The sequence below is a fragment of the Phyllostomus discolor genome, chromosome 1, assembly GCF_004126475.2.
Source record: "Phyllostomus discolor isolate MPI-MPIP mPhyDis1 chromosome 1, mPhyDis1.pri.v3, whole genome shotgun sequence".
Classification (NCBI taxonomy): Eukaryota; Metazoa; Chordata; class Mammalia; order Chiroptera; family Phyllostomidae; genus Phyllostomus; species Phyllostomus discolor.
Window position 1 is genome coordinate 166,208,172 of NC_040903.2, and position 13,448 is coordinate 166,221,619.

Genomic DNA, 13,448 nt, shown 5'->3' on the forward strand with positions numbered 1-13,448 from the left:
AATAAAAAAATGTTAATCATCATCTGAGCCTATTGGAAAAATGATGCCAATAGACTTGCTTGACACAGGGTTGCCATGGACCATCAATTTGTAAAAAACTTAAATTTGTGCAGTAAAGTTAAGTAAAACACAATAAAATGAGGTATGCGTGTACATAAAACCATTGCTACTTAAAACTCTAGAAAGCTACAGGAAAGGAGAAAGAGGCATAGGGAAGATGGGAACAGAACAACCCCTACCTAGTGTTGCCTACCAATACAGGCAGCCTTATGTTAAAGCAGCATAGAACCAATTCCAGACCACAAGGGGCTAAATACAAATGGAGGTCCCAGGCGGGTGGTCAAAGTCAAATACCAACAAACTAAGACGTTCAAAAAGGGGAGAAGTGGCTTATGGATTTGGGGGGAAAATCAGGAGGTCATCTTGCCATACTGACTGGTGAGAACACTTACTTACCTCATCAAAGCCAGCAGAAACAATACCTAGAAAAGGCCCAAGTAGTTGTCACGTCATCAAAAGCCACAGAGATTTCTTTTACCTTTGATAAAGACTAATTGGAACTTTAAGAAAACACATTCCATTCGGAGGGTGTATGGGAGGAACTAGGGCTCTATGGAAGTTCTTGTACCCTATGGAATCACGAGAACCCTACAGGAAAAACTCTATGTTTATAATAAAGCTCGATGATTCTAACTTCCCCTTCCCTTAACTTCCTTTTCCCTTATACAAAGGCTCCTTCACCTTGGCACACAGGCCAGGGAGCGCACATGGCTTGCCATGTCTGCATTCACTGGGTTGCAACTCTTTCCTTTTTTTTTTTTTTTTTGAAATTAGAAATATGTACTTGTTTTGTTTTGCAACCATTTCTTTTTCCATAATAAATCCTTTTGGTGACAAGATACTTAGTCAATATTACTTTTCAGTTGGCACCTTCTAAGTCAGGGCAAAATATTCCATCCACTTGCTTTCCTCTATTCTTAGCCCATTCAATTTCAAAGGCTCCCCCTAATTGCTCCAGCCAGGTTCCTTCACTAAGTTTCTTCCTCATGCCCTGGAGAGATGAAAATCAAAGCATCCAAGTTACAAATGGGTCCACCAAAGCCATACCTTGTCTTTGACATCAGCCAAGCCTGAGATAAGGCATCTATAGGAACCAAGCCCCTCTTTTCTGAATGAACCTCTGAGGAAGGTCTTTGAAAGTAGAAGGCTAAGAATATAGAAGCTACAGTGGGCAAGACAATCACTCAAAGAATCTACAGGACCCTGTTTAAAAAAAAGAAAAAGAAAAACTGAGTAAAGAAATTTCAATATAGATTTACTAACAAATGATAAAGATTCTGTGTTCACTGAGAGAGTAGAAATCAGCAAGAGAAGAAGCCAAGAGGGTAAAGAAAATTATAGACAAGAGGATCATAAAGCACATGAAAGGAACACTATGGACATGTAAATATCCACGAGTGTATAAGAAATTGATAAGCAACAATTTTAGAAATTTTGCTTTAGTGTTAGGAGGGAAATAAAGAAATGTGCTATTAAGCAATTTTTAATGAGGATGAAATGACATTCTACATATGAGAGAGGTGACTGTAAAGTAGTGGGAAAGGTTTTATAAGCCACACACAAATATCTGTTTCATAATTCCATAATCGTGGTTTAGTAAGTCTGCTTTTTAAAATACAAAGTTAGCCCTGGCTGGTGTGGCTCAGTGGACTGAGCACTGGCCTGCAAGCCAAAAGACCTTTTGGTTTGACCAGTTTGATTCCCAGTCAGGGCACATGTCTGGGTTGCAGGCCAGGACCCCAGATGGGGATGTAGGAAAGGCAACCACACATTGATGTTTCTCTCTCTCTTCCTCCCACCCTTTCCCTCTCTAAAATAAATAAATAAAATCTTTTAAAAAATGAATAAAATAAAATACAAAGTTAATCTCCACATACCAATACATTTAATAGCCAAAGTTTATAAGTGAAATGTTTTGACCTCGGGAATTATCTTTCCATTTCAAAAAGTGATGCTATCAATGGCATCCTTTTTAAGTTAAACTTTCCCATATGTTCTTGCACATCACATAAAAATGCAGTTGCTATTTAACTATCAAGCAATGAAATTAAACTAAAACTTCTAACAATAAACTCCAGTCATATTAATCCATTTTCCCAGAAATGAGAAATCACTTTAAAAATGTATATATGAATATCCAAAACCAAGTTTTTACACATTTACATTTTAGAGTCTACTGTAAAGAACATGATAGTGAAAATTATTCTGCATAGAAATTACAAGTATTAATTTGAAATAATCTCCATTAATTGCTGGCACCTCTAAGCAGTTGGGATACACATTCCTTTAGCTCCTCTAAAATAGTTTAAACTATGAATATTTCTGACATAGGAAGGAATGGATATTAAAGTTCTATTACTTCTAATCTAGAAGACCTTGATCTTATGTTCTCCAGAGCTCATACAAGAGCATGTGTATACTTCTATTAGGAAATCAGACATTTTTCATATGCATGCTAATGGAGAAGTTTTACATTTTTTAGATATAAAATGTTTATGAACTCAAGAGATATAGTATGATTTTTCAAGTCAAAATCTGAGGCATGAGATCTACCAGTGGATTTTTTTGTGACCCTTTTCAAAAAGACAGAGTTGGAAACATAACTTTGCTTGTCAAAATATCAGAATCTCTAAGCATCTCACTGTTTTATGAGGCAAATGCACAAGAACAGGTGAAATGGGGCGGTACCAGAAAACCCACAGAGCTGGTCATCACTCCGCACCTCTGTGCGGAGACGACACATGTAGTTATTGGGGTTCTCTTCACTTACGACCTCCAGGGCTTAGGGCTGAGCCCTACTGATTACCACAGTAGGGGAAGGGGAGGGAAGTTGTTTCAACAGAAAATCCTCCCCTATTTATGCTCCTTTTCTCACAGCCTCAGTAATTAACAGAATGATCAGGAGCTAAGCCAAGGGCTTCTCTGCCTGTTCCACTGGAAACCCATCCTCATAAGTCATATCCTGCTCTGGGTATTCCTTTAACCAATGTCTTCTCAGTATGTCTGAATGATTCATCTTGCTTAACTTGTATGGGTTTTATGCTAATTCTAATCACCCCTCTCCCATCTCGTGAGTGTGCTCATCTCTCCAGAAAACTTGATACTTCCAGAAGACTGTCTGCTTGTGTGTTGCCTCTCCACCACCACTCACCAGCTGACTGACAATAGGCCAGCTGTCACTCAACTGCTAATTGTTTCTACCATCTGGCTTTCTTTAACAGCCTTTTCCTTCCTCTGGTTCCCTCTGTTCCCTGTTGATTTCATTTAGGAGTGATCCAAAAAATGTCTTGGGGCTCCACTGATAGCTGCTCTTTTTTGGTAAATTAAATTATATTTGCATTCAACTCAACAGTATTTGATAAGCAACTTCTATGTGCCCAGTACTGTGTTAACAACTATGAATGACATGGAAAAAAATGTGTGATCCAGCCACTCCTCTCAAAATTGGTAATTAGGATGAGGAAACAAAATGAGCTGCTTGTCAATAAAGGACGAGTAAGGCAAGACAAGCAGGAGCAAGCTGTCCGGCACACCACCTAGACCAGCCGGCACAGGACGGCAAAAGTGAAATGGGCATGAAGTCAGAAGACCTGAGCTCTGCTACTTACTTCCTAGCTGCGTGACCTACAGCCAGTCATATAACCTCTCCCAGCCTGTTTCCTCAATATGGCAATGTTTATCTAGCAAGACTATTGGAAGGATTAAAGGGTACAGTATGTGAACGCATTTTATAAACTGTAAACTACTAGCTACATGTAAGACGGGGGTTAAGACAAGCAGACCCTGGGAGGCCAAAAAGAGGGAGCTATCTGGCCAAGGCTTCAAGCAGGAACCAGGGCTTGAGCTGCACACCTTCAAAATCAGGAAGGTCTTAGCTAGATGATGAGGAATGGGAAAGATTGTGTGTTTAGTACAAGAGCACACCCTGTTACTACCTCAAAGGCTACAAGTGTCAATAAGATATCACTCTTCCTCTCAAAATTTACAGTCAGAGAGGCAAGAGAAATATAAACTACAAATTCAAGGAAATGCTTATAAGGTAATGTGGCAAGCTGGAGAGGGCTGGATGACCAACCCATCAGTGTGTGGAGTTCTAGTCCCAGCTCTTGCTACCATCTGCTACCAGCATGGGTCACCAGCCCCAACTGCCTTGTTCCCTCAGATTTGAAATGAGAGGTCTCTTCCCTACACAAACATTCTACACTGTATGATTCTAGGTTCAAAGTCCAGAGTACAGCCATGAGAAATTTAAATGGGGTCATGGTGGCAGCTGCCCTTATTTCCCCTCTCATTCCTTAAAGCCTAGACAAGGGCAACAGCAGGGAAAATGAAACAAAGGAAATAATGGAGAATATCTTTATCACCTTAGCTAAGGAAGGATTTCTTAGGTATGATACAAAAGAGAAATAACTTTTAAAAAATATTGATAAATTTGACTACTTGAAGATTGAGCCATTAAAAAAGTGAAAAGACAGCCCTGGCTGGTGTAGCTCAGTAGATTGAATGTGGGCCTGCAAACCAAAGGGTTGCTGGTTCGATTCCCAGTCAGGGCACATGCCTGGGCTGCAGGTCAGGTCCCTAGCAGGGGTAGCAAAAGAGACAACCACACACTGATGTTTCTCTCCCTCTCTTTCTCCTTCCCTTCCCCTCTCTCTAAAAATAAATAAAATATTTTTTAAGTGAAAAGACAAACCACGAACAGGAAGAAGATATTTATGAGACATTAATTTAAAAATAATAGAATGCATTGCCACCCTGGGTAGAAGTCAAAGCAAACAATGAGAAAGAACTCCAAAGAATGCGGTGTTGCGGACAGAAACAGGATGTTTGAAATGAGGAGAAAGTTGGAGTGGACATAAGATTTTTGAGGATGGGTATCATATTTTTGGAGTGAAGAGGTGATGAAATTGGATTAGAACATACTGAGTGTTATGGGTAAACAAAGAGACATTCCGGAAAACCATCCCCCTTCCCTGTGGTCCCACATTGATCTCTGTCCTTGGGACAGAGGCAGAGGGACCAACAGTGAAAGGTCCGAAGAGAAGGCTGTGACTGTCCAAACCACAGAAGAGAGAACATGTAAGACCAAGGATCACAGCAGGGTGTTTCCAGCCAAACTAAACTACACGGCACATGCCGGCCAGTCCCTGCTGTTCTGATGACATTTCATTTGCAGACATCATTCCTCTGTCATTAGACACTTTATCTGGTGGTAAGTAAGAGGGAAATGTCAGCAAAGACAACTGGGTGTCACTTTGGCTGCACAGCATTCTCTCCTTTGGGGAGCTTTTATTAAGGCATCTACTCAGATTCAAAACTCAGACCTTTCCCATGTCTTACACACCCAGCTGACTATATGGTAGTGAAAATGCACACTGGTCAGGAGTAATATCATCTTCCTTCAGCCCTTTTTCTCATCTGGCTTGAAATAGCTACCACTTGTACCACTGATGTTAAGAAACACCATGCCAAAACCTTCTCTAGTTACTTAATGCCTGTGGGTTTTCAGAGGAGAATTAGCTTAACTAAACCACATCCCCCATTTTAGGGGCTCTCATTGAAACACCACTGCAATAACTATGCATGTGTGTGTCTCCTGATGCACCCAGCAAGTTTCTCCAGGAAACTGCCTCCCAACCTTTTTCGTGTTTGCATGACAGACTGGAGCAAATGCTCATGAGGGCAACAGATCTGGGAGCTCCAGCAATGCCAGACCCTGCCCATCCACCCTGAGAGAAGAAGGGTTCAATATCTCAATACAACTGAACCACTTCAGGGCACACCAAAGGGGATGCTCTGCTCTGGGGTACACAAAGAGTGAAATTCCTTGGGCATAGGTATATGAATGTCCGGTAGTATGTGATAATGCCAAATTGTTGTTCAGTGTAGTGTTTTATGCTCCCAGCTTCACATCTTCAACATTTGGTGTTTATTGTAAGACTTCTCCAAATGGTAACACGTTGTGATCTAAATTGGCATTTCTCTGATTGTTAATGTGGTTGAGCATCTTTTTTTAAATTTGTTGGACATTCAGTTTCTGCTGATGGAAAAAAACACATTCACATCCTTTCCCTGTTTTTCTATTGGGTTGTCTTTTTCTTATGGACATGCAGGAAGGAGTTCATATATTCCTGATATTTGTCCTGTGTCAGTTACAGATGTTGCAAATATCTTCTTCCTGTTTGTGGTTTGTCTTCTCAATTTTTTAATGGCTCATTCCTCAAGTAGTCAAATCTGTCAATATTTTTAATAGTTATTTCTCTTTATATCATGCCTAAGAAATCCTTCCTTAGCTAAAGTGATAAAGATATTCTTCTATATTATTTCCTAAAAGTGCTGCCATTTACATTTAAGTCTTTGATCCATTGGTACTGTATTTTCGGACTATAAGATGCACCCCCCCTCCCCAATTTTGGAGGAATAATGGTTGTTAATGCTGCTGTTGAGTTCTGTTTATATTTACACTGGTGAAATATTACGTTACTTATGTTATTAAATATTTTACCACATTTTTTGCTTCAAAATTTTTTTTCTATTTTTCCTTATGGTCCCAAAAATGTGGTGATTTGTTAGGTGTATGAAGGATCCACTTTCATTGTTTTTTTCTGAAGGATACATACCTAATTGTCATAGCACCATTTACTGAAAAAAAATTATCCTTTCCTTAGTTATTCAACATATATGGGAAGATCTGTTTAAAGGTTCTCTCTTTTCTGTCCCTTTGGCCATTTTCACTACACCTGGACCAATGTCACAAGACCTTAATTACTATTACTTTACAATACAGCTTTACATCTGGGAGGACCAGTCCCCTCCACTTTATTATATACATTCTTGACCTTTCTCACTTCTATCTCAGTTCCTCAGAAACCATAAGAGGATTTTAACTGGGATTGCATTAATCTATAGATGAAATTGAGAAGAGTGACATATTCATGATGTTGAATTTACCTCTCCATGTCCATATATTTGTCTTTTAAATGCCTTAAAAATGTTGCCAGTAAGTAAATTCTCTTCATAAAGATTCTTAGACTTATTGATACTTTATTTGTTGTCACTATTGTGAGTGATATATATATATATATTCTATTTATTATTTAACTATACAAATTCTAATAATCTGTTAAACAATAGTGATAATTGTAGTTAGTTAGACAATTATAATAATAATTTGTTAGGCAGCTAAAAATATTCCATTTTGTTTTTCCTTTCTAGTCTCTATACCTTTTTTATTTCTTGTCTTACTGTGCTAGTTAGGACTGCCAAAAGTACTGAACAATTCACAGGATGATGTGATAAAGGACTTCATGTCATATGTCAAATAAGCATTATCCTTTGAAGAAAATAGACACTGTCAACAAAATGGATTGATGCCAGCCCCATAAAAGGTGTTACCTTGATGGAATTAGGTAAGGGCTGTCTCACATTCAGGTACAAAACACAGGTCAGGCTTAGAGCCATGAGAAGGGAGCAAGGACTGGGGTGACTGACTAGGACAGAAAAAGCTTATGAGGCATTTAGGGGACTTGGTAGATGGATGTGGCTAATGGGTACTTGTCCAGACAGAGGCTGAAAAGATAGGAGTTTGGAACCTAGGCCTGTGAGGGCTCTTATGTGGCACTGACATGTTTGCGTGTTCTCCTCTGGGTAAGGGAGGCCACTGCAGGCTTTTTCGAAGGCAAGGAACACAAAGTTTGTGCCTTAGAAAGATCTTTGTGGCAGCCACGTGGAGACTGGGAATACACAGAGGATCAGGAGACTATGTGGAATGATGGAGTGTGTCAGTGGGGATGACGGTGGGAATTAATTCAGGATATATTTAGGAAGAAGAAAAATCAGTATCACTTCTTAACTGACTGGTATAGGCATTAAAGAAAATCAAAACTTTGAGCTTGGTAACTGAATGAATGGTATTATCATTAAGAAGAGGGAAAGATGATTTGAGATGATTATAACTAATGCTTACTGAGTATTTGTCTAAGCCCTTTAAAATACTAACAAATTTAATCCTTACAACAACCCTGTTAACTCTCTAATTTACAGATGAGAAAAACTAATGCACAGAAAGGTTAAGGTCTCTAAGGTCACACAGCCAGTAAAAGGCAGAGCCAAAATCTGGGCCCAGATATACTCTCACCTACGTTATACTGTCTGGGACATGACCAGTAAATGTGCCTCATGTCTGAGGGACTTCCAGGGAGTTGTGTTTACCTGGCATTTGGGAAACTAAAGTAGGGCTCAAAAGAAAAATAAGGATTAACAATATGGGCTTTAGAGTCATCTAACACAGTCGACTTCTTGGGGCCAAGGAGAGATAAGATGGACAATTAGAGTGAAGAGAGGGCCAAGAGGGAAGGATCAGTAAGAGGGATTCAAGAAGGACACTTAGGAAGAAGATTTTTAAAATGATAGTCCCTAAGCTGGGTCAGTCACCCCAGCACAGAGGTGTGAGCTTAAAACAGTCTGGACTTGCCTCTTGTGAAACAGTGGGCCCATTTAATATTGCTGAGTGATGAATCTAGAACTCATATCTAAAGGGTCCCGTGCAGATTACATCAGGGAGCAGAGAAGCCTAATCAAGTATGAAATGGAGAAAACAAAAAGCTGATGCTCTCAGCTTTTGTTTGAGCTGAGTAGCTCCTGCCTCCAGAGAAGCGGCAACAATAATGCAAGCTCACTTCTCAGGCAGCACCCTCATCTCATTCTTTACCTCCCTGCCGTCCAGTCCCTACAGAATCCAGCCTCTGCTCTGCGCAGAGGGCAGGAGACCCACCCAGACACAGCAGCATCAGAAACACAGAAGAAAGCAGGAAGCCGTCCTATTGCAAGACAGCACAAAAAAAAAAAAAAAAGATGGCTTCTGCACAAATCAGCTTTAGTTTTTAATGGGCATGTTATATGACTCATCAGCTATCACGTATGCCATATCCCAACTCTAAATCAACCAAGTTCAGAAGGAAGAAGAAGGAAATAATAATAGCAAAAGATGGGCAGATATCTCAGGAAGCTTTAATCCTAAAAAGAGAAAACAGAAACAGGGGGAAGTGGTGAGCATTTCCTCTTTGTGCACTCAGGAACTGAGGGTCTAGAGAGGGCAGAAGCAGAGGCAGCCCTGGGCTCTGAGACCTGCCAACATGTGCAGGTCCTAGTTGCCATGGTGCCATCCTGTTGGTTGGCAAGGTTTCATCAGCATTCTTTTTCTGCCGCAGTTCCTGTCTTGTGGGCAGCAACAAGAAAGAAGAAAAACTGTTGTTTGTATTCTAATGGCTGCTGGGCCACTGAATACTGTGTCTGGAAAGGACAAGGTAAAAATGTGAGACACTGAGAAAAAGCAGCCAAGATGAGACTAAACCCCTTTGTTTAGGGATGAAACACCCTCATGAATAAATACTCCAAAGCTTTTTTTTTTGGTACCTATAATCCAAGAATTTTGACAGAGAATGTCAGCTTCTTATTAAGGCTATTTCCCACGGTGATTTCTCATAATGGGACTCTGGGTTCAGTCCTAGATGAAAAGCATGAACTTGTGGCAAAGAAAACAAAACGAGGTATTGGTCAGCACACTAAGTGGAAGTCAGGCCTGCCTTGGCTCTGACACTAATCAGACAAATGACCTTAGCACTTCTAAGCTTCAATTTCTTCATCTGTGAAATGAGGCAGTTTTACTAGATGAATATTAAGGGTCCTTCCACTCACCTAGCCTATCGTGAGGGTACTTGGGGGTAAGATAGCCCTTCCTGGTGCCTCTCAAAAGATACCGAACTACCCACGTGCCAGGACTTTAATTGTGCCCCAAGGACCACAGCTGTGAAAGTGGCCACAGCTCAATGGAAGAGATAAGTGAACATGTACACAGGAAGTTACATCCATAAATTCGATTAAACCAGTGTTAGCAGCGACCATGTCTTACTCATCTTCACTCAGCATCCAGCACAGTCCAGGTTCTTAGCTTAACAAATGATTATTGAATGAACTTGCAGGCAAATCTTTAAAATGTGTTATTATGAAATCTTTCCAATTTATCTGTTATGAGTTGAACTGGGTTGCCCCAAAATTTGTATGTTAAAGTCCAGACTCCTAGTACTTCAGAATGTGGCCTTCTTTGTAGACACGGCCTTTAGAGAGATAATCAAGTGGGTGGACCCTAATCCAGTATAACTGGTGTTCTCATAAGAAGAAATCTGGACACAGACACGCATAAACAGAAGATGACAAGAAGAGACACAGGGAGATGACAGCCATCAACAAGCCAAGGAGAAGGGCCTGGAACAGCTTCTTTCTTCACAGCTCTCAGAAGGAGCCAAACCTACCTAAACCGTGATCTTGGACTATTAGCCTCCAGAACTGTGAGGCAATAAATGTCTATTGTTTAAGCTACCTAGTTCTCAGCACTCTGGTATGGCAGCCCTAGCAAACAAGCAGTATAATAAATCCAAAAGTAGAGAGGACTGTACAACAGAGTGTGCCATCATACTCCTCACCCAGATCTCTCATATGTGGGGGATGATTCCCCCACACATGTGGACTCTGCCATACGTGACCACAATGCCACTACCAAACCTATCAACATTAATAATCTGAAGGCAAATTTAATTCATAGGAAAAATACACCTTATAAAATACCAACTTATGCTAAAACACATACTTAACATAAAACTTTTCTCCATTAAAGCTATTAACAATATTAAAAACAATATCCCAATAAGTTTGAATTGTTGTGAATAAAATCCTCAGAGGGTGAACAAGACTCTTAGAGCAATTCTTTAGTCAGCTCTCTTAATCAACATGTTATCTGAGAATAAAAGCCTACTACTTTCTTAAAGTTCATAAAAGAAAGGAAAAATGCAGTCAGTATTCATACCCACTCTCTGGTCATTGAAAATACACTTTTCAAACTAACCAAGTTTAGCAGACATCTTGAAGTCTGTGATTTAAAAAAACACTAATATGTGTAGTGGCATTCTATGTTAAACTGCATACACTTTAAGTACCTCAAAATGACATGGCAGAACACAAAACCTCTCAAAAAAAAAGATAAATGTAAAACCATACCTTGACAAAGTATAAATCCTTGGCTGTTTTTCTATGACTTTAGGGACTGGAGTTCGCAACACTTCAACAATTAGACAACTTCCAATCACATGTCCTCTTCAAAAAGCTTACTTTTGTCTAATACAAAGAGAAATGTTAAAGTCAGAATCACCTACTTCAAAAGTTTTCAAAGGAGTCTTTTGAAAAGCAGTTTGCCCCATCCACTTTCAAAATCAGGCATCTCTGTAAAAACCCACAATCCAGCTAATTAGCCTCAGCTGTTTGTCATATGGTCTGCAGGCCAGTCAAGTGGTTTCACCCTTTCAAGTTTACTAAACCCTAATCTGACTGGCCTCCCAGACAGAAAGTGGCTGTATTAACCTCTTCTATGTTTAGAACACTACACATATCTCAACTCTTTCTTTTCCCCCAATCAATAAAGCCGAACATTTGTGTTCTTGAGAAAACATCTTTAAAAGTATCGTGTCCTCAAGCCCCTCCAAGGTTATACTAATATTGTTTCTTTACAAATACAATGCTTGATCTAAACAAATAATAAAGGAGGTAAATGGAAGTGGTGGAGGGAGAGGGCGGGATGGCTTACTAGAACTCTCACTCTGGCCTCCAGACCCATAAGTAAAACTGTCTACTGCAGACGTCCACCCAGATACCTCCTTGGCATCTCAAATTCAACACGTGCTACCCTCAACTTACCTCCTTTGCTCTCCCCCACCCCCTGCTTCAGACCCACTTCTGTCTGTGCGTTTAGTAGCACAGTCCCAACATACACCCAGCCAGAAATCTGAAGGTCCGCAGTGGCTCCTCCCTCTCTTCCCCACCCACTTCCAAATGACCCCCACATCTGGGGCTCTTTCCTTCTCTTCCTGTTACTCCAAGCTTGTATTGCTCATCTGAAGGGCTAAAATTAACCACTTACTTGGTTTTCTGGCCTACAACCTGGCACCACCACTGATCTATCCTCCACATTCACCCAAAGTAATCTTTCCAAAAGGCAAACGGGGTCCCATCACTCCCCTCTGTAAAACCTGCCAATGGCTCCCCACCATGAAATCCGTGCTCCTTAGGCTTCGGCCTTCAGTGGCCTACCACTCCCTGCATCCTGCCTCCAGCCACCGGAACTATCTGTAAATCTCTAAACCAGTGGTTTGCAAACTGTGAAATCATCATCATCACCTGGAAAATTGTTACACATGCACATTCTGGGCCCCACCCCCCACCTGCTGAATCAGAGATTCTAAGAAAGGGTGCAGCAGTCTGTTTTACCAAGCCTGCCGGGTGGTTCTGATACCTGCTGAACTGAAAGCCACTGCTCTGAACCCACCAAGCTCTGTTCCCAGAGAGACTTAGCCCTTTGGCTCCTTCTTCCAAGGAGCAATGCTGAGTTGGATACCCCTTCTCTGTACTACTCTTTCCTCGAACAGGTCAGCCCCGTATGATAATTATTGATTTATTTCTTGTTGATTGGTGATATCTTAAAACAGAAATTGTCTCATTTGATTTACTCATTTCCATAATCATTTATTGAACATTTTCCTGTCACTGAGATAGATGTTGGACATAAAACTAATGACTCTTTCCTCTGCCACCCTCTGACTTTAGCAGTGCCAAGTGTCACCAAAGACTCAACCTATCCAATTTACAAAGTCCCAGGGGGGTCAGGCCAGATTGCTCCGGAGCGGGGAAGAGAACCCAAGAGTCACAAGAGCCAGCACCCACCCTCACAGGCTGAAGGTTTGCAGGAAGCGCGACCAAAACCACAGCACAGCCATCCCACACCCTGGGGGCTACTGTAAACAAAGGCAATGCAACTGTGCGAACATGTGTTGCCCTGGCAGTCGAGCAGCTCGTGGTGCAGCCTACAGAGCCCACGTGAGCTGTGACGGCCGGCGGCCCCACCTCGGACCTAGAGGGTTGTGCATCCTTGCACGTAGCTAGGAACTTTGCCCCCCTCGAGCAAAACGGCAGCTGGAAGAGAGTCAAAGACACTGGGGAGCTGACAAAAATGGCAGGCGTTGGTGCACATGGATGAAAAAGTCAGACATTCCGTCGCTCGTGGATTTCTGGGCCGAGTCCTTAAAATGCAACGCATAGGGGAACAAACGGCTTTTCCGCTCCCCTGGCCAGCCCAGGGGGCCACAGCAGGTCTGAGTTCCCGAGGTGGTGGACACAAGCCAGCACAGCCTGGGAATCCTGGGGCCCCCTCTGGCACAGACAGCCATGGCAGCGCGCGCGGACTGCGCACACAGGCCTGTGAGAGACGCCTAGGGCCCAAGTGAGAACCAACTAAGCTGCCTGAACAATCATGCTGCAGACATCTGTGTTCCCCAGAGGATGGT

The 13,448-nt window shown here is 41.4% G+C and overlaps 1 protein-coding gene across 3 annotated transcripts in view; it reads right to left on the bottom strand.

Moving 5' to 3' along the window:
• RAB27A (RAB27A, member RAS oncogene family) overlaps positions 1–13,448 on the bottom strand; it is a 64,414-nt gene that overhangs the window by 36,840 nt on the left and 14,126 nt on the right. The window contains exon 2 of one of the 3 annotated variants that reach the window (XM_036033821.1): positions 11,113–11,229. The exons of 1 other annotated variant lie outside the window; for it this stretch is intronic. The gene's annotated coding sequence lies outside the window, so the exon portion shown is untranslated. Of the gene's footprint in view, positions 1–11,112; positions 11,364–13,448 lie in introns of those variants that run through there. One more of the 3 variants, XM_028508189.2, reaches the window with a different exon arrangement.